Source organism: Sarcophilus harrisii, chromosome 5 (genome assembly GCF_902635505.1).
Source record: "Sarcophilus harrisii chromosome 5, mSarHar1.11, whole genome shotgun sequence".
NCBI lineage: Eukaryota > Metazoa > Chordata > Mammalia > Dasyuromorphia > Dasyuridae > Sarcophilus > Sarcophilus harrisii.
In genome coordinates, this window is record NC_045430.1 from 195,305,184 (window position 1) to 195,325,562 (window position 20,379).

The window sequence follows — 20,379 nt, forward strand, 5'->3', positions numbered from 1 at the left end:
GACAATAACTTTAATAATCAAATGTTTGACAACCTCAAAGACCCCAGTTTTTAGGATAAGAACTTACCATTTGACACAAATTGCTGGGATAATTTGAAATTACTATGGCAGAAACTAATCATTGACCCATACTTAACACCATACACCAAGATAAGGTCAAAATGGGTTCATGACCTAGGCATAAAGAATGAGATCATAAATAAATTAGAAGAACATAGGATAGTTTACCTCTCAAACCTGTGGAAGAAAAAGGAATTTATGACTAAAGAAGAACTAGAAATCATTATTGATTACAAAATAGAAAAAATTGATTATATCAAATTGAAAAGGTTTTATACAAACAAAGCTAATGCAGACAAGATTAGAAGGGAAACAATAAACTGGGAAAACATTTTTACAGTTAAAAGTTCTGATAAAGGCCTCATTTCCAAAATATAGAGAATTGACCCTAATTTATAAGAAATCAAGCCATTCTCCAATTGATAAATGGTCAAAGGACATGAACAGACAATTCTCAGACAAAGAAATTGAAACTATTTCTTGCCATATGAAAATATGCTCCAAGTCATTATTAATCAGAGAAATACAAATTAAGACAACTCTGAGATACCACTACACAACTGTCAGATTGGCTAGGGAAAGATAGTGCGTATTGTTGGAGGGGATGTGGGAAAACTGGGACACTGATATATTGTTGGTGGAGTTGTGATTGCATCCAGCCATTCTGGAGAGCAATTTGGAACTATGCTCAAAAAGTTATCAAACTGTGCGTACCCTTTGATCCAGCAGTGTTACTACTGGTCTTATACCCCAAAGAGATTTTAAAGAAGGGAAAGGAACCTGTATGTGCAAGAATGTTTGTGGCAGGTCTCTTTGTAGTGGCCAGAAACTGGAAACTAAGTGGATGCCCATCAGTTGGAGAATGGCTGAATAAATTGTGGTATATGAATATTATGGAATATTATTGTCCTGTAAGAAATGACCAGCAGGATGATTTCAGAAAAACCTGGAGAGATTTACATGAACTGATGCTGAGTGAAATGAACAGATTTTAATATATACTTCAACAATAATACTATATGATGATCAATTCTGATGGACTTGACCATCTTTAGCAATGCAATGGACCAAATCAGTTTCAATAGAGCAGTAATGAACTAAACTAGCTACACCAAGTGAAAGAACTCTGGGAGATGACTATGAACCACTACATAGAATTCCAAATTTCTCTATTTTTGTCCACCTGCATTTTTGATTTCCTTCACAGATTAATTGTACACCATTTCAAAGTCCGATTGTTTTTGTACAGCAAAATAACTGTTTGGACATGTATACATATATTGCATTTAAGTTATACTTTAACATATTTAACATGTATTGGTCAACCTGCCATCTGAGGGAGGGCATGGGGGGAAAAGAGGGGAAAAGTTGGAACAAAAGCTTTTGCAATTGTCAGTGCTGAAAAATTACCCAGGCATATAGCTTATAAATAAAAAGATATAATAAAAAATGGAAAAAAAAGAAAAATATACGTAATTGATACTTAGAACAAGAAAAATTAGAAGCCATAGGGAAAATAAATATAGGACAGTGTTTTGAGTAGTGAAAAAGGCTAAACTTGGAATATCTTTGCATGTACCATTTTGTTTTGATCACATAATTTAATTTGATAATGATGATGTTATGCCATTTGATGATATAATTTAACATACTAACAAAACAGGGAAAGAAATTAATAAATAATAAATCTCTGGAGATAGTATTTTTCATTATAAGTCCTTCAGTCCTTCATCATAAGTCCTCCAAATTGTCTTGGATCATTATATTGCTGAGAATAATTAGGTCATTTACGGTTGATCATCTTACAATATTGTTGTTACTCTGTCTAATGTTCTCTTAGTTCTACTCAGTTCTCTTTATATCAGTTCATTTTTCAGGTTTTTCTGAGAGCATCTAACTCATCATTTCTTATAGCACAATACTTTTCTGTCACAATCATACACTACAACTGTTTACTCAATTCCCAACTGATGGTCTTAATTTCCAAATCCTTGCCACCACAAAAGAGTTACTATAAAACAGGGTATAGTTCTAAATTACACTACTTAATGGTTGAAGCAGTTTACAACTCCCCCAAGCATTAGTGTTTCAATTTTTCCAAATCCTTTCCAACATATGTCACCTTCTCTTTCTGTCCCCCTATCCAATCTAATAAGTATGAAATAATAACTCAGAAGTGTTTTAATTTGCATCTCCCTAATCAATAGTGATTTAGAGCATTTTTTCATATGACTATAGGTAGCTTTGATTACTTTATCTGAAAACTAAGTATTCATATTTTTATCATTTGTCAATTAAATATTGCTGTTTTATAAATTTGACTCATTTCTTTTTATATATGAGAGGTGAAAGCTTTATCAGATAAACTTACTTCATAATTTTTTCACAATTATGATTGCTGCCTGTATTTCCAGCCAATCCTATTTCCTCCCTATTTATTCTATTCTCTCTCTCTTATCACCCTGTCCCTTCTTAAATGTGTTTTGCTTCTGACTTCTGATTCCCTGCCTTCTAAGAAGTATGCCTTCTCTTATCCTCTTTTTCTTTTATTTTCTTGGAGGGTCAGATAAATTTCTATACCCAGTTAAGAGTGTATATTATTTCTTCTCTGAGTCAATTTTTATCAGCATTAGGTTCAAGCATTCCCTACTGTTTCCTCTATCTTTTCTTCCACTATAAAAATTCTTTCTTGCATCTTTTATGTCACATAATTCACTCAATTCTAGCTCTTCCTTTCCTTTCTCCTGGTACATCCCCCTTTATCACACCTTAATTTTATTTTTTAAGATATTATCCCATCATATTCAACTCACACCTGTGCCCTCTATATATACATTCATTTCTAACTACCCTAATCATGAGCCTTTTGTCAATTCTGCCACTCCAGATTTTGTTTTGGAATATTATTTTTAAAGGTCTTTAGACAGATTTGAGGAAGAGGTGAGTCCTTGTCTTTTCTCTTTGCTATCTTGCCATTATCCCTCTCTTAATTTGTCTGTTTTAGAAAGGGAATGATAACGTATTTGCTAAAAAGAAAAAAAATGAAATGTCATTTAAGCATTTTTTAAGAAAACTTTGGAACTAGTAATACAATAATAATTAGGAAATGAGAATTTCTTCCCAAGAAATACAGTTCCCATAATCTTTAAAGCTTTGAGTCCCTTTTCAAAACTTTTGGTCAGATCAGGTCTTATACATATAACTATTAAAGAGGCATTGAAAAGGGACTTGAGTAGAGGATCATGTTAACACATTTTTATGAAATTCGAAATTTGTGGATCAAAATTTGTAGGATTTTCTTAGTTAAATCAAATTTTAGGTGCTTTTTTCAAGGGCGCTCCTTCACAGATATTGCCATGTTGTCTTCTATATATCTGTCCTATCCATCTTCCAGATATTTTAGAGAAAGTATACTTGCCAAACTGTGAGCACTAAAGCGGTGAAACCATAAGTTTTGTCCCCATCACTGCCATTTTCCAAAACTAAATAGAAAAAGAAAAGTAAAAAAAAAAATTGGTTGGCAACTATTCTTAAATAAACCCTTAAATTTCTAATTTATAACTCTTGTGCTAAGCTGGTAATCTCTTTTGTGGTTATTGACTTTCTCAGAAATTTAATTATACTGTTATTCCACAACCATACCCCGGTACTTTGGTGCCATTTTAGACCAGATTAATTACCCAACACTAAAGATGTTTGGGCCATTACTTTATCCACAATGAAACTTTAGAGTATTTTCCCTCTTTGCTCCTTTGGGAGTGTCTTTGAGCATGCTAATCTGGAGATCCTATATTTGTTTCCTTTATCACAATGCAAAAAATGGACTCTAAAACCTGCCTTTTATATTATTCCATGTTTTTAGTATGTATATACACACAGATGTATCTACATATTTGGAATCACTATATATATTTGCATTTGTACATGTATATTACATACACATCCATATATTTATATGATTTTGTATGACTTTACAAGTCTACTGACAACCACTTTTGCAATGAATAAATCAATCATCATGTATTTTCATGATTTTCACAAAATCAACTATGTGCCTAATAAGTGAATGTCTTATTGCTACTATCTAATTGCCTCATCTGTCTAGACTATCCATCTGTACGAATGAATTTCTCAGCTTTAACACTTCATCCTTAATCACCAAGAAAAGATACATGTCTTCCTGCTCTGAGTGCACTTACATAAACTAACTGAAACCTACATATTCAGCTATGCTGTCTGTGATTATAGAACTCTTCCCCAAAGACTAAGGATAGCTCAACTTTTAGTTCCTACTTGGTACTGAGTAGTGTTCTGCCTAAATTAGGTGCTTCTAGAACAGAAGTATTGGTGCTATATAAATTGTAAGGGAAAGAGTACTGTTTCATACTAGGAGACATAAATTTGATTTTCAGCATTATCATTTGTTAGTGGTGTCTGGCAAATCCCTTTACTTTTTTAACCTTATTTTTGTCACTTGTAAAATGAAGGATTATTCCTAAAATAACTTTCAATGCTTTAAAGACAACAAAATTTAGCTTAATATTTCAGGATTTCCATTATCTGTGATAAATCTGGCAGCCTCCCTGAGTCTAGGATTCTTTTTTCCAACATCTATTTATTGAATTCCATTCATGATTCAAAGTGTAGCTAATTGCCACCCTCTCCATGAAGTTGGTCTTGATCTCTAGAAGAAAGTGATTTCCTTTTAAATAAAAAGCTATAATAAAAAAAAAAGAAGAAAGTGATTTCTCCCTGTACTACTTTCTCAAAGCATCTTAATCAATCAAGAAATCAATAAATCTTTATTAAGTATTTGTTACATGTAGGGCCTACATATAGGCCCTGGGGATAAGAAAACCAAGAAGAAAAGAATTCTTACCATTTTGCATTATAATTATTTGCATATTCATTCTCTTTCAGGATAGTACCCAGAAGGAAGAGTACATAAATCTGTATTTCCTTTTGTTTCTAGCACCAAATGAACAGAAAAAGTATTTCATTATTTTGTAATAAATGGATTATGTATCCCCTAAAGGAAACCCCTATTCCATTGCCTCCAGTTTCCTGTACTATCTAACAATTCATGAACATTTATTGAGACCATATTAAATTTTAGTTACTATGCTCTGATTTATAATTGTATCTGTTACTATCTTTGCTTTCACTGTTATATTTAGAAAAAAGTTTTACAGAGGAAAGTAAAATGAACTTTGACAATACTACAATCAAGTTTCTTTCATTTCTTTACTAGTATTTTTTTTTTTGTGTCTCCTCTGCAACAATTTTGCCTTTTCTAGATTCTTTAGGAGTTCATTGAACTGGTTCTGTCTCATCTCCTTTACTTTTCCTCCCCTGAATTTGTGATTCACTCATTCATCCAACAGACAACAATGAATAATTCTTTTAAAAAATCAATTTCCTTTCCCTTAGGCTTGGATAGTCAAAGACATGAACTGACTAGCTTCTTCACTAAATTATGCTCCAGAAATCAGTCCCTTAAAAATTGGGATTCTTAGACAACTTCCTTTCTTGCCCTATTTTTTTTGACAGGACTTTCATGGGATGGCTTGAATAGAAACTACATACATGAATGCAGAGCACCATTGAACTAAGGAAATGATAATAATAGATTGTGGTTAGTAAGAAGAGTCTTCTCAGAAAAAGGAAATATTGAGATTTTTTTTTTTGAGAATGAATAAAAGGAATTCCAGGAGGTAAATAGTATGAATAAGGCTGTTGAATAAAGAAATATATAACCACATATATACTTAACCATGTGTATTTGTGTTTATATGAATATTTATATGTATTCATAGATATGTATATGTGTATAAGTGTATTCACATATACATTAAAATGATTACATTGATTGTGTTCTGAATTAGCTAGATTTTTCCTATATTACTGATAATAGAAAGCATGGATTAGTGCACAATATAGTCAATCATGCTATTTTATAAATAAGAACATGCTTAAAAATAATAAATCATCCTTATCAATCATTACCATTTTCATATGTTCATTTTAGGAAAGATAAAATTTGAAAGAAATACAAATATAGTTGAATATCTTTGTAGTGTTCTTGGTTGGTTTTCTGGAGGTTTCTGGACCAGCCTTCATTTTACTTCAGTAATCACCACAAGAACAGCCAGGTGTTAAAGTCCAAATCCTTTATCATCTCCTTCACAATCTAGTTTCCTTGCCTGGGGCCCAGCTAGCTTTCTGGAGAGCTTTTCAGACCGACCTAGGTCTCAGTGGGGGAAGTTCAGGAGGCTAGCCCCCATGGTAGTGTGAGATGAAGTGAATGAATCTGGCTCTGAGACTGAGGGCTTGTGCTTCAGCCTCCAGCCACCACAAAGATGGAAGATGGAATGAATCTGTCTCTGGGTCCTTGCTGGCTATTATTATATTCTTTTATAACTACATCATGGTAGGTGTGAATCTTGTGGAACTATATTAAGTACTAAGCATATGTATTGAACTAGAGAATTATTAATAACTAGATAACGATTGTCTTATCAATTCCACTGACAACATCTTATAAGAATCCTTGTTTCAGAGTTCTGGCCCATAACAATCTTTATAATTTATTTACTATTATTAATAGCTACTTAAGCAAACTGTATTTTATCTCTTAATCAAATCCAAAAATCAAAATCCAAAATTGGATGAGACCTCAAATTTCAGAGAAGAATCCTTTCTACAACATCATTAGCAAGTGACTAACTCTCCACTACCTGAAAATTTCCAATTAAAGACAGTTCACTGTTTTCCAAAGGGACCCATTCTACTTGTGGACAAGATTTAGAAAGTTTGCCTCTTCACCATCCCCAACCTTATCAAGTGAAAATTTATCCTGTAGGAGGTTTTAAGAGGTCAAGAAAAGCTAGTCTCATTGTTGTCCTATATACAAATTTGTTAAATACTTAAACACAGATATTATATCTCCGAAATCTTTTTTTTTCTTTTTTTGTAGGCTGCAAATCTCTAGCTACTTCACCATCACCAGACTCTGAATAATCTCAAGCTTATTGATATATATATATATAATTTCCCTTAAAATGTGTCACTGAGAACTTAGTTAAATATTCCAGATATTTTAATGCAATTTTTTGTAGGCACATAAAATCTCACTCATTCTAAACTATTTTTCCATCTAAGTATAAAGCTTTAAATTCATCCTTGATAAATTTCATTGTATGGCATAGTAAAGAAAGGAATTTGCCTTCCTCTCTCCCAAGTTAAAATAATGTCTCTAAACAAATCGTTGAAGGTCAGAACATACAAAAAAGATGGAGTATAACACTTTTCCAGCTGAGGACAACTTAGAAGATCAGCAGAAAAGTCTGTGGCACCAGGGTTGGAGTTCAACCAGTCCCAGTGCTGACCACATCAGCACAGTCCTGGCTCCAGTGCCTCCAAAACAGGATTTGGGTAGGAACCTCTGAATCAGTGGCAGTTCTGGCGGCTTCCAGCCCTCTCTGCCCAAAGATACCAAAGACTACTTGGAAGGTTGGCTGAAAAAGAGGCCCTTAGGAAATCAGCAGACCAGGAGTGGACATGGGCAGGAGAGGTGAGAGCAGCTCCTGGAGGTCTCTTTATGAGCACTGAGGAAAGACACTAGATCCTACAGCTACACTGGGGCAGAGGCATCCCTAACAGCTCCAGACAAGAAATGAGTCAGGTCCCTAGAAAAATCTCTGAAAACAGCTGCACAAAATTTCTGAAGCTTGGGATAGTCCACCCTTCACCTTGGAAACAGAGCCTTGCTTTAACAAAGAGTTAAAAGGTGAATAGTAGGCTGGGAAAATGAACAGAAACACAGAAGTTTTGGATCATACAAAGTTACTAATAAGAAGATAACAAAGTCGGGGGCGGAGCCAAGATGGCGGAGAAGACACACGCGTCTTTCTAAGCTCTTCTCTTACCCTCTTTATCAATAATATATCAAGCCTCAAAAATAGTCTTGACTGCTACAATTCGTAAAGATAAGAAGTAGAACAACTCACCAGCCGAAAAAAATCTGCAGTCTCGCCAAAAAGGTTGGTTCAGGGCCAGGGGAGATCGGCGCAGACTGGGAGAAAGTAGGTTCCGAGGAGAGTCTCAAACCGAGGGTGAAGGCACTAGATCTCAGCACAAGCGCGCAGCCCCAACCCGCAGTAAGGGGCTTTCCCTTGGGGCAGTTGTGATCCTGCACGGCAGGAGGACGCAGCCAGGTTAGCCTCCAATCTGCGCAAGGGGAGCTCGGCTTGGGGCCATGAAGCTTTTTTTCCAGGGCCGATTTGCATTAGGCAGAGACACTGGGCAGAGTTTGTGGCTGTCTGCGTTCTGCAGTCAGTGCTACACACTACAGTCCCACAAGAGGCTCCGGCCTGGGCGGTGACACTTTCACCACTTAGTCTCTAGCCTAGGGCAATCGATAATCCACTCAGCCCTACTAAGCAGTTTGATAGCTCGGCCAGTGCTGAATCCACCTCCTGTTGGGGGAAGGGAAAACTCTCACACAGAGCACTCCCATACCTTGGAGCCAGAAATCGGTTTACATCTCTCCCTATTCTGCAGAGGAAGCTGGTAACCCCCTTGCCTAGGAGACCACCCTAAAGGCTTTAAAACATGAATAAAAAAGATGAAAAGAACAATCGACAGCTTCTATGCAGAAAAGAGCAGGTCAGCAAACCTGAAGAGACCTCAAACAGCAAAAAATGCATCAGACTGTCCTCCTTTACAGAATGCTCTCATAGAAGAGGCCATTAAAAGTCTCAAAAGAGAGTTAGAAGATAAATGGGGAAAGGAAAGAGAAGCCTTACAAGAGAGCAACAACGTCCTGAAATACGAATTGGAAAAAATAAAGAATTCACTACAAAGTAGGATTTGTGATTTGGAAAAGACAAAGAACTCGCAAGAAAGTAGGATCCATGAATTGGAAAAGACAAAGAACACGCAAGAAAGTAGGATCTGTTAATTGGAAAAGAAAATAATTCACTAAAAAAAATTAGTGAAATGGAAAAAATTCCACAGACCAAAACAATACATTCAAAACTCAATTGGACATATACAGAAAGAAGTAAAAAGCTATTGAAGAAAATAATTCTTTAAAAATTAGAACTGAACAAATTGAAACTAATGATTCATTGAGACAGCAAAGAATCAGTCAAGCAAAAACAAAAAAATGACAAACTGGAAAAACCACGAATTATCTACTTGCAAAACGACAGACTTGGAAAATAGATCTAGGAGAGATAATCTGAGGATTATTGGACTTTCTGAAAACTATGATGAAAAAGAGCCTAGATACTATTTTACAAGAAATCATCAAGAGAACTGCCCAGATGTAATAGAATCAGAAGGTAAAATAGGCATTGAAAGAATTCATCGAACCCTTCTGAAAGAAACCCTAAAATAAAACCCAAGGAATATTGTGGCAAAATTTCAGAACTATAAGATTAAGGAAAAAATTTTACAAGCAGCCAAAAACCATTTAAATACTGAGGTGCCACAATAAGGATCACCCAAGATCTGGCTGCCTCTACATTAAAGGAAAGAAGGGCCTGGAATATGATATTCCGAAAGGCACAAGAACTTGAGATGCAGCCAAGAATAAACTACCCAACTAAGCTGAGCATTTTCTTCCAGGAAGAGATGGACATTTAATGAAACAAATGAATTCCATTTGTTTCTGAAGAAAAACCAGAACTAAACAAAAATTTGATCTCCAAGAATAGAACTCAAGAGATGCAGAAAAGGTAAAAATAACTCTTGAGAATTGTATTTCTGTTGTGGATATACAAAAAGAATACATGTATAATTTGATTGTACTGATATAACATAAAAAGGGAAGTAGATATGGAAAAGGGATGATGGCAGGATAAGGTGGGAAGGAGGGATAAAAAGAGGGAACCACATCCACAAAGAGGCTAAGGAAACTTATCATATCTGAGGGAATTTAGAGAGAGGGTGAACATTGTGTGAATCTTACTCTCATCAGAGTTGAGCTCAAAGAAAAAATAATTGACATTTGTTTTAGAGAAAATTCTCTCTCGCCTCATTAAAAACGGGGGAGAGGAAAAGGGAAAAGAAAAGAGTAATAAGGGAAGGAAGGGGAAAGACTCAAAGGGGGAGGAGGGATTATAAAGAGGATAAGTATCGTGATACAAGAGGGGTACATAAGTTTAAAAAGGGGGAAAGAGGGTTGGGGAGGCAAGAAAAGTAAAGCACAATCTGGGGTTATTAGGATGGCAGGAAATACAGATTTAGTAATTCTAACCGTAAATGTAAATGGGATGAACCCCCCATAAAGAGGCAGATAGCAGACTGGATCAAAAGTCAGAACCCTACAATATGTTGTTTACAAGAACAACATTTAAAGCAGGGGGATGCATATAGAGTAAAAGTAAAAGGCTGGAGCAAAATCTATTATGCTTCAGGTGAAGTCAAAAAAGCAGGGGTAGCCATCCTTATCTCAGATCAAGCAAAAGTAAAAATTGATCTAATTAAAAGAGATAAGGAAGGTAACTACATCCTGCTAAAGGGCACATAAACAACGAAGCAATATCAATATTAAACATATATGCACCAAGTGGTATGGCACTCAACTTCCTAAAGGAGAAGTTAAGAGAGTTGCAAGAAGAAATAGACAACAAAACTGTAATAGTAGGAGATCTCAACCTTGCACTCTCAGAATTAGACAAATCAAACCACAAAACAAATAAGAAAGAAATTAAAGAAGTAAATAGAATATTAGAAAAATTAGGTATGTTGGATCTTTGGAGAAAATTGAATGGAGATAGAAGGGAATATACTTTCTTCTCAAGCAGTTCATGGAACCTATTCAAAATTGACCATATATTAGGGACATAAAGACCTCAAAATTAAATGCAAGAAAGCAGAAATAGTAAATGCTTTCTTTTCAGATCATGATGCAATAAAACTACATTCAACAAAAAGTTAGGGGAAATAGACCAAAAAGTAATTGGAAACTAAACAATCTCATCTTAAAGAATGATTGGGTGAAGCAGCAAATTATAGATACAATTAATAATTTCACTCAAGATAATGACAATGATGAGACATCATACCAAAATTTGTGGGATGCAGCCAAAGCGGTAATAAGAGGGAATTTTATATCCTTAGAGGCTTACTTTGAATAAAACAGAGAAAGAAAAGATTAATGAATTGGGCTGCTAACTAAAAAACTAAAAAAGACCAAATTAAAACCCCAATCAAATACTAAATTGGAAATTCTAAAATTAAAAGGAGAAATTAAAATATTGAAAGTAAAAAACTATTGAACTAATTAATAAAACTAAGAGTTGGTTCTATGAAAAAGCAAAAAAATAGATAAGCCTTTGGTAAATCTGATTAGAAAAAGGAGGGAGGAAAATGAAATTAGTAGTCTTAAAAATGAAAAGGGAGAACTTTCCACCAATGAAGAGGAAATTAGAGAAATAATAAGGAGTTATTTTGCTCAACTTTATGCCAATAAATTTGATAACCTAAGTGAAATGGATGACTACCTCCAAAAATACAGACTTCCCAGACTAACAGAGGAAGAAGTAAATTGCTTGAATAGTCCCATTTCAGAAAAAGAAATAGAACAGGCAATTAAACAACTCCCTAAGAAAAAATCCCCAGGACCAGATGGATTTACATGTGAATTTTACCAAACATTTAAAGAACAATTGGCCCCAATGCTATATAAATTATTTGATAAAATAGGGAATGAAGGAGTCCTACCAAATTCCTTCTATGACACAGACATGGTACTGATACCTAAAACCAGGTAGGCTGAAAACAGAGAAAGAAAATTATAGACCAATCTCCCTAATGAATATTGATGCTAAAATCTTAAATAAGATATTAGCAAAAGACTCAGAAAATCATCTCCAGATAATACACTATGATCAAGTAGGATTTATACCAGGAATGCAGGGCTGGTTCAATATTAGGAAAACTATCAATATAATTGGCCATGTCAATAACCAAATTAACAAAACCATATGATCATCTCAATAGATGCAGAAAAGCATTTGATAAAATCCAACATCCATTCCTATTAAAAACACTTGAGAGTATAGGAATAAATGGACTTTTCCTTAAAATAATCAGCAGCATCTATTTAAAACCATCAGTAAGCATCATATGTAATGGAGACAAACTGCAACCATTCCCAATAAGATCTGGAGTGAACAAGGTTGCCCACTATCACCGTTACTATTTAATATTGTATTAGAAACGCTAGCTATAGCAATAAGAGCTGAGAAAGAGATTAAAGGAATAAGAATAGGCAATGAGGAAGCCAAATTATCACTCTTTGCCGATGACATGATGTTATACTTAGAGAACCCAGAGATTCTGCTAAAAAGTTATTAGAAATAATCCACAACTTTAGCAAAGTTGCTGGTTATAAAATAAACCCACATAAGTCATCAGCATTCTTATATATCACTAACAAAATCCAACAGTCAGAGTTACAAAGAGAAATTCCATTTAAAGTAACTACTGATAATATAAAATATTTAGGAATCTATCTGCCAAGGGAAAATCAGAAACTTTATGAGCAAATTACAGACCACTTTTACACAAATAAAGTCTGATCTAACCAATTGGAAAATATTAAATGCTCTTGGATAGGGCGAGCAAATATAATAAAGATGACAATATTACCTAAACTAATCTATTTATTTAGCGCTTATACCAATCAGACTCCCACAAAACTATTTTAATGACCTAGAAAAAATAACAACAAAGTTCATATGGAAAAACAAAAGGTCAAGAATTTCAAGGGAATTAATGAAAAAAAAAATCAAATGATGGTGGCTTAGCTGTACCAGATCTAAAACTATACTATAGAGCAGCAGTTACCAAAACTATTTGGTATTGGCTAAGGAATAGATTAGTTGATCAGTGGAATAGATTAGGTTCAAGGGATAAAACAGTCAACAAATATAGCAACCTAGTCTTTGACAAACCCAAAGATCCCAGCTTTTGGGATAAGAACTTACTGTTTGATAAAAATTGCTGGAAAATTGGAAACTAATATGGCAGAAACTAGGCATTGATCCATACTTAACGCCGTATACCAAGATAAGGTCAAAATGGGTTCATGACCTAGGCATAAAGAATGAAATTATTAATAAATTAGAGGAACATAGGATAGTTTACCTCTCAGACCTGTGGAAGGGGAAGGTTTTTATGACCAAAGCAGAACTAGAGATCATTACTGATCACAAAATAGAAAATTTCGATTATACCAAACTGAAAAGTTTTTGTACAAACAAAACTAATGCAGACAAGATTAGAAGGAAGCAATAAACTGGGAAAATATTTTACAGTCAAGGTTCTGATAAAGGCCTCATTTCCAAAATATATAGAGAATTAACTCTAATTTATAAAAATCAGCTCATTCTCCAATTGAAAAATGGTCAAAGGATATGAACAGACAATTCTCAGATGAAGAAATTGAAACTATTTCTAGTCATATGAAAAGATGCTCCAAGTCATTATTAATCAGAGAAATGCAAATTAAGACAACTCTAAGATACTACTCACACACCTGTCAGATTGGCTAAGATGACAGGAAAAAATAATGATGATTGTTGGAGGGATGTGGGAAAACTGGGACATTGATTCATTGTTGGTGATTGTTGGAACGAATCCAACCATTTTGGAGAGTAGTTTGGAACTATGCTCAAAAAGTTATCAAACTGTGCATACCCTTTGATCACAGCAGTGTTACTACTGGGATTATATCCCAAAGAGATTATAAAGAAGGGAAAGGGACCTGTATGTGCACGAATGTTTGTGGCAGCCTCTTTTGTAGTGGCTAGAAACTGGAAACTGAATGGATGTCCATCAGTTGGAGAATGGCTGAATAAATTGTGGTATATGAAAATTATGGAATATTACTGTTCTGTAAGAAATGACCAACAGGATGATTTCAGAAAGGCCTGGAGAGACTTACACGAACTGATGCTGAGTGAAATGAGCAGGACCAGGAGATCATTATATACTTCAACAACAATACTAGATGATGACTAGTCCTGACGGATCAGGCCATCCTCAGCAACAAGATCAACCAAATCATTTCTAATGGAGCAGTAATGAACTGAACTAACTATACCCAGAAAAGAACTCTGGGAGATGACTAAAAACCATTACATTGAATTCCCAGTCCCTATATTTATGCACACCTGCATCTTTGATTTCCTTCACAAGCTAATTGTACAATAATTCTGAGTCTGATTCTTTTTGTACAGCAAAATAATGTTTTGGTCATGTATACTTATTGTGTATCTAAGTTATATTTTAATATATTTAACATCTACTGGTCATCCTGCCATCTAGGGGAGGGTGGGGGGTAAGAGGTGAAAAATTGGAACAAGAGGTTTGGCAATTGTTAATGCTGTAAAGTTACCCATGTATATATCCTGTAAATTAAAAGGCTAATTAAATAAAAAAAAAAAAAAAAAAAAAGAAGATAACAAAGTCAAAGCTCCTACACCCAAAGTCTCCAAGAAAAATAAGAATCTATCTCAGGCTGTGGAAGAGCTCTAAAGATAGTTTAGAAATCAAGGAAGAGATAGGGGGTGGGATGGGGAATTAGGAAAATAATTTAGAGTGGTGTAAAAGGAAATAAAAAGTTAAAAAAAAATCTGGTCTCAGACAGTTGATACTTACTAGTTATGCGACCCTGGGCAAATCACTTAACCTCAATTGCCTTGCAAACAAAAAAAATAAAAAAAAATTGGAATTGAACATATGGAAGCTAATTACTTTATGACATATCAAGATATAATAAAGCAAAACCAACAGAATAAAAAAGAGGAAAAATGTGAAATATCTCATTGGAAAAAAAAAAACTGACCTGTAAAATAGATGGAGGATAAATAATTTAAAAATTATTGATCTATCTGAAAGTTATGAGCAAAATAAGTGCTTGGATATCATCTTTCATGAAATCATTAAAGAAAACTGATATTCTAGTACCAGAGGATAAAATAGAAATTGAAAGAATCTACTCATCACCTTCTAAAAGAGATCCCCAAATGAAAACTTCCAGAAATATTATAGCCAAATTCCATAGTTCTCAGCTCAAGGAGAAAATACTGCAAGCATCCAGAAAGAAACAGTCAAATATACTGGAATCACAGGATTTATCAGCTTCTACATTAAAGGACCAGAGGGTTTGGAATATGATATTTTGAAGAGAAATAGATCCGGAATTACAAACAAGAATCACCTACACAGCAAAAGTGAGTATAATCGTTCAGGGGAAAAGGTAGAAATCCAATGAAATAGAGGATTTTCAAGCATTCGTAATGAAAAAACCCCAGCTGAATAGAAAATTTGATTTTCAAATACAGGACTAGGGAGAATTGAAAGCAGGAAAGTGATAATATAAGGGACTTTAATAAGTTTTTTTTTTCTGTTTACATTCCTCCATGGGAGGATGATAATTGTAACTCATTAAAACTTTCTCATTACTGTGGCAGTTAAAGGAGTATATATAGATAGAGGGCACAGGTGTGAGTTGATTATGAAGGGAATAACATCTAAAAAAAAATAAAATTAAGGGATGGGAATGGAATGTACTGGGAGAAAAGGAAAGGAAGAAGTGGAATGGGTAAATTATCTGCTACAAAAAAAAGCAAGAAAAATCTTTTACAATGGAGAGGAAGAGATGGAGTAGAGGAGGAGAAAGTGAATCTTTCTCTCATCAGAACTGGCTCAAAGAAAATAAAATACACACTCAATATGATATAGAAATCTATCTTATCCTGTAGAAGGGGATACAAGAAGCAGGAAAGGTGATAGATAGAAGAGAGGACATATGTGGGGGGGGAAGGATTTTTAGGAGAGATAGCATTAAAGGAGAGAGAATAAAATAAATGGGGAAGAAATAAAATTAGCAATAGGTAAAAAGAAGTTTGAATCAATTTTCTCTGATAAGGTTTCATTTCTCAAATATTTAGGGAACTGAGTCAAATTTACAAGAAATACGAGCCCTGGCATAATCAATAAATGATCAAAAGATATGAACTATGCCCAAATGGATATAAATTTTGCATAACCTTACCAGCAAAAAAGTTCTGGAATTTGATTATTATATTGCAGGAAGTTTTCATTTTGAGATCTCTTTGAGGTGATTGGTAGTTTTCTTTCAATTTCTATTTTACCTTCTGATTCTAGAACAACAGGACAGTAAGAGGCGTGAATCACAAATGGGTTTAAAAAAGAAAAAGGGCCAATATCTACAAAAATATTTATAGCGGTTCTTTTCTCAGGACAATGAATTGGAAATTGAGGGGAATTCCCACAACTGGGGAATAGTTGAATAAATTCTGGTTTGTGATAAATTCCATCTCATATAACTTGGTCCATCATCATAGCCTGTCAAAGATTTTTTTAGATCCTGACCTTCTAAAATGTTAGGTTTCCCTACTAACTCTATTTTATATATGAAGTTGATGAACATATTCTTATTCAAATCACTGATAAAAATGTTGTCATTACTAAAAAATGTTGAACTTATAGCTAAAGACATATTTCTGGAGCACTCCAATGGAAACATCAATCCAAATCAATCAGCACCACCTTTTTTCTGATAATAAATCTTATTTTAATGTATTTTAAAACAGTTCTTTGGTATACATATATATTTTACCACTTATTAAAGACAAAAGCAAATTAACATACTAATGAGATGGATGTGCTTGTTTGTTTTTGCATAAAGAATTAAATCTTGGTCCAATATTTAATATTACATAATGTAGAGCATTCACAACTTTTTATTAATATAAAATTTTTTGCAACCCCCACATTCAGTTACAAGATTCCATATAGAGTCACAACCCAGGCTTTAAAAAGTTTTGGCCTTGACTAATAAAATTATGGAGAAAAATGTTAATAATGCAGATTAAACTTAAAAGTGTGGGCACTTTTTTTTTCTTTTGGATAGTTGGTTGTTAAACATTTCGCAGCACACTACTGTCATTATTTTTATAAGCTTAAAAATAAAATATGGTATGTTTTCATTAGAATCATACATTTAGAGGTCAAAAGACCTAATGTTAATCTGGTTCAATGCTCTTATTTTTTTATCATTATAGTAGTATTTTATAATTTCCTGAGACACATGACAAGAACATTTTTGGCATTCATTTTTACAAGATTTTGAATTCCAAAATTTTCTCTATCTTTCTCTTCTTCCCCTCTCCTTTTTCAAAGAAGGTAAACAATTTGACACATATTATCATATTGTCACATAAGTCAATCTGATAGATGGGAGGTGGTATCTCACAGTTGTTATAATTTGCATTTCTCAAATCAAAAGTGATTTAGAATGCTTCTTATAACTATGGAGAGCTTTAATTTCTTCATCTGGAAACTAACTATTCATATCCATTGACTATGGAGGAATGACTTTTATTCTTATAAATTTGATGCAGTTCTCTAATTATTTGAGAATATTTGAGAAATATTTGAGAAAATTTGAGAAATTTATCAGACACTTGCTGTAAAAATTATTTCCCAGTTTTCTGCTTTCCCTCTAATTTGATTGCATTGTTTTTATTTTACAAAAAAATTTTATAATGTAATATAATCAAAATTATCTATTTAGCATTATATAACACTCTCTATCACTGGTTTTGATGTGGTTTGAGTGGTCTCAATTCCTGGTGGTCAAGAGGTTAGTAGCAATAAGAGAGTTGTTAAGAATCCTCTTTAAATCGGCCACAGGTTTAGGAGTGAAAGAATTCACTCATTCCGGAATTATTAGTTGCAAAATGAAAGTTTATTGTTGGATAGAAATAAGTTTCTAGTAGGAAATAGAGTTTTGGCACTGAGAATGCTTTCTCAGTGGGCAGAAGGATCCTGGCAGCTGAGAATGACAGAGATATCAAGCCACCTAGGGCCATCTGCAAAGACCTTAGTTGAAGGAAGCTGTTACATTGAGTATCTTAGTGGGGGCTGGGACAGCCCAGATCAGGATTCCTCAAAAGAATGAAAATTTAGAATTTCTATAGGAGTTGATTCTCTCATCTCAAAAGGTTTGGGCTCTGTCTGGACCCATTGGAGTGAGATCCTGATCAAAGGATATAATCTTGGAGTGATAATCCTAAAGTGACCACACTTTATATAGTAAAGGAAACATTTCTCTCCTGTTTCAATTTGATTAAAATATTTTGCTTGTTCCCATGGGTCTGACAGGTAGTCTGTTCCTTGCTCTTCTGCTTTGCATTTGGTGTCCTCCTTTACATCTAAATCATTCACCTATTTAGACATTATCTATGAGATGTTGGTCTATACTGAGTTTATGTCCTATTGTTTTTGAGTTTTCCTAGGAATTTTCGTCAAAAAAAAAAAAAAAATGAGTTCTTATCTCAAAAGCTGGAGCATTTGAGTTTATCAAACACTTGATTATTTTTTTTCACTGCCTATTGTGTCTTGTGTATCTAATCTACTCTACTGATCCACCTATTTCTTAGCCAACAGCAGATAGTTTTGATCCTTAATACTTTATAATGTAGTTTTAGATTTGGAAAATTATTGTATTTCCCCCCAATAATTCCTTTGATATTCTTGACCTTTTTTGTCTTTCAGATTAATTTTGTTATTTTTTTTTCTTCTGTCAGATTTTTTTTTGGTGTGGTAGTTGGATTGGTATGGAAATGAATAGGTTACTTTCCACATTCACTTTTTATTATATTGCTATTGCCTGAATATATAAGCAATTGGTATTTTTTCAGTTGGTTAGATTTGACTTTATTTATGTGAAAAGTTTTATGTATTTATTATATTCATATAGTTCCTGAGTTTCCCTTGGCAGATATTCTCCTAAGTATTTTATGTTTTTTAGAGTCATTTAAAATGTAATTTCTCTTTCTATACCTTGCTTCTGTGTTTTGTTGGTCAAATAAAGAAATGTTGATGACTTAAGTTGATTATTTGATATCCTGCAACATTTCTGACTTGTTTATTATTTCAAATAATTCTTCACTTGATGCTTTAGAGTTCTCTTAAGTATCCCATCATATCATCTACAAACAGTGATAATTTTGTTTCCTTACTGCCCAAATCCCTTTAATTATCTTTTCTCATTATTAAATCTACTATATTGAATTATACTTCAATACTATACTTCAATATATACTTCAGTACTATATTGAATAATATTTATGATAGTGGGCAGCCTTGCATTACTTCTTATCTTATTGGAAAAACTTCTGCCTTAAAACAATTACATATAATCCTTGCTTATGGTTTTAGACAGATACTGCATATCATTTTTAAAGAATGCTCTCTTTATTCCTCAACTATTTAGTGTTATTTTTTCCATAGGAAAGTTTATTTTTAATTTTATAATTTAGATTTTTCCCAGTTACATGTAGAAACAACACTGTTTTTGGTTGTGCATATCCATTTATTTTTAAAACATCATTCTTAATGAATCACATTGGGAAAGAAAAATCAGAACATAGAGGAAAAAAAAAACATGAGAGGGGAAAAAAAAAACAGAAAAAAAGTGAACATTGCATTTGTAGGTTTACATTTAGTCTCCATGTTTCACTCTTTGTATTTGGATGACATTTTCCATCCAAAATTTTATTAGGGTTGTCTTGGATCACTGAACTGCTGAGAAGAAGCAAGTCTGTATTAGTTAATCAGAGTATAATCTTGCTGTTGCTGTGTGCAATGTTTTTTCTGATTCTGCTTGTTTAACTCAGTGTTAATTCATGTAAATCTTTCTATAAATTTCTAAAATCAGCCTCTTCATCATTTTTAATAAAATGATAATATTCCATTACTTTTAGCTATTCCCCATCCATACTTATTCAGCTATTGCCCAATTTATGGGCATCTACTCATTTTCTAATTCTTTGCCACCACAGAAAGAATTTCTACAAATATTTTTGTACATGTAGGTCCTTTACACTTTCTCTCTCTCTCTCTCTCTCTCTCTCTCTCTCTCTCTCTCTCTCTCTCTCTCTTTCTAACTTCTTTGGGATATAGCCCCAGTAATTTCACTGCCGAATCAAAAGGTGTGTCCCCTCTTACTTCCCTGTCCAATAAATGCAACTGGCTGTTTATATTTTCTCTCCTACAGATTAGAGTAAGAATCAAGTGATACTCATCACTCGCTCTCCCACCTTCCCCCCCCCCCACTGTAATAAATGTTTTTTACTTCTTTATGTGAAATAATTTACATCATTCTACTTCTTCCTTCTGTTTGCACTGAGTGAACTCACCTTCTCATCATTTAATTTTTTTTTGTCATTCCCTCATATTTACTTTATGACCATACCCTCTGTTTATGAA